Below are 6,194 nucleotides of genomic sequence, written 5' to 3'. Positions count from 1 at the left end.
AGAGAGAGAGGCAGAGGGAGAAGCAGGCTCCCGCTGAGCAGGGAGCCCGATGCGGGGCTCAATCCCAGGACCCTGGGCTCATGACCTGAGCCGAAGGCAGACGCTTAACCATCTGAGCCACCCAGGCACCCCCGCTTACCTCATTTTTAATAGACAGGGAACAGGTAAAATAACAAGTTTCTTGTCAGCTAGCAAGGTAACAAAGATCTTACAGGAACCATACACCTATTTCAAAAGAACAATACAAGACTACATGTTTTAAATTGTACTATCTGGTGGGTTAAATTATCCAGCTGCACTCGTCCAAGACCTTGGCTGCTGGGGAGGATCCCTGTGGGTTGTTAGGCGCCTCCACTTAACTTTTGTGGATCCTTGGAGACAACAGTTTATTCTAACGCGACATCTTGACCTGCGCTTTAAATTGAAATCTACCCCTCCCTGATCACAGCGCTTCCTGGGAAGCTCTCGAGAGGTGACCCTTGCTCTCGAAGGCTTTCAGAACTTAAGTTCTGCTGCTTATCCTCTTGTAGAAAGCTCCTCTTCTTTGAGATTCGCGCTCTTCTGCTATGCCCCATGCCCCCTGCTGTCTTCATTATGATTCTGGCACCTGTTCCCTGTCCACCCAATCCGTACCACATACGTGGGAGATGTCAACGTCCGCATGGATGATGCCTCCAATACAGACTCCCCTCCTCCGATGCCTTCTCCTCCCTTCCACCTTGTCCACGGCCTCACTCTGGAAAATGCCCAAACCTCACACTCACTCACCAAGTCAAGCAACTCCCTTCTGATCTACTTCACGTATTGCACCATCCCAAGTCTAACAGTTCTTATTTAACCATACCGGACCTCCAGTACTCTGACCTTTTATTTCTTCCATATTCATCAGCCCCTATTTCTCTCCCAAGGAAGCAAAAATTTTATAATCTTTTTGTCCACTCTCTTAACAACACCCCCAACTCCTTTGCCATCTCCTATCCTTTGTCACCCTTGAATGGAAAGAAACTAAACCTGAATGAATCCAACAATTCATCACTCCACATTTGCATGGAGATGGTACCACTATTAATTTCCAACCATGAACCCCACGGGGCCTTCGGTGATGGAGTTACGCAGTCAACTTGGCTCACTCCCTCTATTTCTCTCTATTTAAAATTCTCTGCTCTCCTCAAATCTCCATTCCCCGCCTTAGGCCCCAGAAGATGATTTCACATCCTGCTTAAAAGAAAAACTAGATGCCATCAGATGGAAATGCCGTCCCATTCCGGCTGCCATGCCATATTCATCCTTCCAATGTGGAGGTGCTCTTCCAATTTAATTTCAGGGCCACCTCCTCAGCCTGGCTCTAAATCTCATCCCCTCCCTTCTTCTTAGAATGGTTTTACAGTGGACTCTCCATTTCTCCCACTTTATTCCCAGCATCTCCCATTCTTTCTTAAAACTTCCTTTCTTAAAACTCTCTCTTGACCCTATTTCTTTCCTCCAGCTCCTTTCTCACTTCTCCACTTTCCTCTCCAACAAAATTGCTCGGGTGTTGCATATACACACTGTCTCCATCTCCTCACCTCCCACCTACTCCTCAGCTCGCTCCAGGCTGTGGCTTCTGCTCCCTCTACTCCGCCAAAATGGGTCTCACTGTGATCCTCAGTCACTTCTTCATTGCTGAATCAAAAGGACACTTCTCAATCTTTATTCAACTCGACCTTCCAACTGCATGTTATACATCTGACCATTCTCTCTAGGGGAAATGTTCTCTTCCCTTGGTTTCCAAAACTCTGACCTGCTTTGGTGTTCATCATAGCAGCAGCTCCCCAGCCTCTCTTTCTCCTCCGTCAGCTCATCTGCCTCTGCCTAACCATCAGATGTTTCTGTGAGTTCAGTGCAATGGGGCCCACGTCATAATGGAGCGTACACTCTATTCAAGGCACGATGCCAAGTGGAGGGATATAGGGATGAACAAGTGAGACCCTAAACCTATATATATTCATGTAGCTTACGTTTTAATGAGGGAGAAAGACTACTTGCCGTTTTGTAAGTGATAAGTAAAGAGAACATATAACAGGGAAATCAGACTTATTCTGGAGGGCCCAGGTCTTTTTCTTAAAGTAGTGAAATTAAAGCTGAGATTTAGAGGAAGAATAGGCCTTAGCTAGTCTTAAGCATAGAGATGAGAAATGAGAGTCCTTGAAGCCGAGGCAGCAACAGTGCTAAGTCCCTGACATGAGAAGGCTCACGGTGGGTTCCCGGAACTGAAAGGAGGTCAGTGAGGCCAAGACACACAGAGAGAGGAAGAAAGCATCACAAGGTGAGAGCCTGCAACGTAGGCAAGGGCCGTCTTCAGAATTTTAGTTTTTATGCTAAGAGCAGAGGGGGTGATTTTAAGCTGGACAGTGATGTGTTTATGATTTTTAGAAATATTTCTCTGGCTGGAGAGCTGCAGCTATGATGAACACCAAAGGTATAAATAGATGAATGTTTCTATACCTTTGAGTTTGCTGCCTGTGTGCCCTCCAACCCTTCCCCACCTGGCAAAGGTTTACCCATTCCTCACGTCTCCGCTTACACATGGCTCGCTTTAATGCCTTCTTTAGGGGTCAAAGCATCCACTCTGACATGTTCTAGGACACCTAGGTAGACTTACATGTTCCTTTCCTGTATTTTCATATCACTGTCATATTCTCCTTGCTCCTGCTGCCTCTGACCATAATACTCTTTCCTCCTCTTTGTGAGTCCACCCTCCTCATCCTTCAAGGGCACTGGCTCAAGCAACCTTCCTTAGTAGGAGGGAGAGCCTCTCTAGAGCAATTGCCTATACCTTCTCCTGTTCCATGATTCCTTCCTGCCTTATCTTTCCCACTCGGTTCTTGCATCCCGTCTTCTCTCCCCTCCTCAGGAATTACATGCTTCCCTGTCTCTCCCCGTCAATTCCTGCACTCTGTCTTAGCTCTTCTGTTCCGGTATTCTATCCCAACTTAGGCCTCCTGCTTGGTCAATGCGTCCTGTCTGACCTCTCCTGGCACTCAAGGAAAGCCCAGACTTTAGATTGCTTGGTCCATTTTACTTGTTTAAAGAAATAGTTATATTTATTCACAGTTTACTTCCGAACTGTCCCCAACTACAACATGTATTTAAGAAAAAAAATCATTTTGTAAATCTTTTCTCTTACTTTCAAAACCTTCAAAACACACAGTGACTTTTACAGAAATGCAAAATATCCACCAACAACCAGCATAGGAATACTAGAACATTTACTCCTGTTCCCCCTACACAAGTGCCTCTTACTTCTTAATAATTACCTCTCATTGATATCCTGCCACTCGGAATGTAATATGTTCTCTTCTTACCTCTACTTCCAATCCTGTAGAAGATACCAACTGTCAACACTGATGGCAGCAATTTATTGCTACTTCTTTTCTGAAATAAAGGGAATTTAGCACCATACCAAAACTTGACTCGAAAAAAGATCCTAAAAGCGTGTCTTGTTGTCTAACTGGAACTAAGAAGGAAAAAGAATTTTCAAAGATTTAAGTTAAAATTAAATTTGTCCACTGATTTATTTTTAATATAGTTCATCAATACATAGGACATTAGAATCTCAAATATTAACTATTAATGTTGCCCGAGTAGTGGTGACAGCACATGACTTCTCACACCTAAGAGGTGAAATGTCAGATAACAACACGAGGGGAAAATAAGAGTGAGCCAAACAACCACATACCAACCCCCAGGAATCAGGAAGGCCCTAAAGAATGAAATAGAACAACCAGAAAGAGCTGAATGATTCTGTCTCCTTAGTCTTTTCCCATGTAGACCTGCTTCCCCGGGAATCTACGTGCCTCTGGGTTAATTATAACACCTAGCAGATGCTTCTCTAGTCACTCTATTCAAGTGGAAAGGTGTAGACAGGTAGAAGGGGCAGGGCATGAGAGAGCAAAACTGCTACGTGTGAGTAAGGAGAGATTACTGATATGCTACCAAGACAGAATTTCTGAAAAACATTTTCAAGGTTCCACCTATATTCTATAGCACAGAAAACGTAAGCGTCTACATATCTCTGTCTTTTTAGCAGCATGTACTTTACACAGTTCTATGTGTCATGGGGGTAGTTTGTGGCATCCTGGTTTTCAATATGCTGGCTTCTGGTGGGCAAGCATTATGGCGTGTCCAGCAACAGGACACTGTAACACTACATGCTGCTCTCATAAAAGGCAGCTTTCACAAAATGTGAATCATTGGATGAGAGGTCTCTCATTTATTATTCTGTTAGCTGTTTCCTTCTGGCATAGCTTTTACCGTGTCAGTCACATCATTAGATAAACACAGAATCTCTGCGTTGGAAGGGGCACTGGAGACTGTACAGCTAGGAGCTAGGTGATGGCTGCTGAGGTGGCCCTGCCTGAGCTGAGTGTCAGCTCTACCACACACACCAGCCATGTGATCCAGGGCAATTTATTTAACCAGACTGTTACTCAATTCCTTTTCAGTATTCAGCAATACTAACATTTTCTACCCTTTAGGTTTGCATGAGGACAAAATGAAGCAGTGTAAATCAAATACACCTGGCTCTTGGTAGGCACTCAAAATACAGACCTATTTTTCCCTCACTCACCTCCCCACGGTTTTCCCTGCACAGAATGTTCCTTATTCAGATTTCTGCAGAGGTCATTCTTTTGCATTATTCAAAGAAGGCTGTCGGGCTTGCCGTACCAAATGTGGCCCCCTGCCTACAGTAATTACTACCTTGTGACTCTAACTTATACTTCCCACAGCGCGTCACATAGAATAAGAAATACATCTTCCATGTTTTTTTATGAGTTCATTGTCTCCACCACCCCCTTCCATCAAAATGTCAATTCCAAGAGAGCAGGGATTTCTTTTTTTAAACTCTTTTATGTCTACCCAACAAATACCAATTAAATGAATGAATACCACTATATGTACTATATACTTGTATGTGTAGAAAATCACCCCCTGGAAAGTAGTTTGAGGTAGCTGAGCATACAGCTTGCCATGATCAAGATTTTCACAAAAATCGCAATCTCAAGAACCCCATTCGGTCTCTGCACAAATAATCAAAGCATACAAGGAGAAACAGATAATCTGAATAGGCCTACATCTATTAAAGAAGTTAAATCAATAGTTAATAAGCTTCCAAAAACGAAAGCATCAGGTCCAGATAATTTCACTAGTGAATGCTACCAAACATTTAAGGAAAAATAACAGCAATTCTCCACAATGTCTTCAAGAAAAAAGCAGAGGGAAAATTTTCTAACTCACTCTATGGGGCCAGAATGACCCTAATATCAAAACCAGATAAAGACATTACGAAAAAGAAAAACTACACACTAATGTTTCTTATGAACATAGATGCAAAACTTCCCAACAAGATATTAGCAAATCAGATCCAACCACATATATAAAATAGTGACACATCACACCAAGCGGGATTTATTCCAATCTCTATCCAATACCTCCTCTTCTTCCAGTTCACCTGCTCTAGACATTCCATCCCTGCAACTCTTTGACATCAAGACCTCCTCTCCATTGACCACTACTTTTTCATTGTTCTGATAAGTCCTCTCATTTTCTTCCTTGTCCAAGCTTAAATTTCATGGTCCAATATTATAATAACTCACTTGAAAAGACTCTTCACTCCTTTGGCCCTGTCCCTACATTTCTCTTGCCAGACAAAGTCTCACCTTGGTTCAACTCGGCTTTTCTATGTCCCCGTCCAAGCAACTTAACTGGCTGGAGAAAAACAGATCTGCTAAACCGGTCTCACTTTAACAATATGACTTTAATTCAGTACGCCTGGCCAAGGCTCTCGCTCTCCAAACGGACCCTTCACACCTTCTCTCTGTATAACTGCTACATCTCCTGCACTGGTCTCACTCTCAACCAATAACTTCACCTCATACTTCACTGAGAAAATAGAAGCGAACAGGAACTCTCTCATCTTTCACCATCAAATCTATCAACTAACTTGCATCTTGCCCTCACTCTCTGTCTTCTTTCCTAATTTAGGAGGTGTCCTTTCCCCCTTCAGAGTCCAAACCTGCCACTTGGCCTCTGGACTCCAGCCCCTCTTGCCTTGTCACCCACAGGAATCCCCTCCTTCTCTTGCGTCATCAGTTTGTCTTAATTCTCCATAATCCTTCTCATCAAAACAAATATGCTTAGTCTCTCCCCTCTTT

This window comes from Zalophus californianus, chromosome 16 (assembly GCF_009762305.2).
Source record: "Zalophus californianus isolate mZalCal1 chromosome 16, mZalCal1.pri.v2, whole genome shotgun sequence".
NCBI classification, from domain to species: domain Eukaryota; kingdom Metazoa; phylum Chordata; class Mammalia; order Carnivora; family Otariidae; genus Zalophus; species Zalophus californianus.
This window is presented reverse-complemented; position numbering follows the sequence as displayed.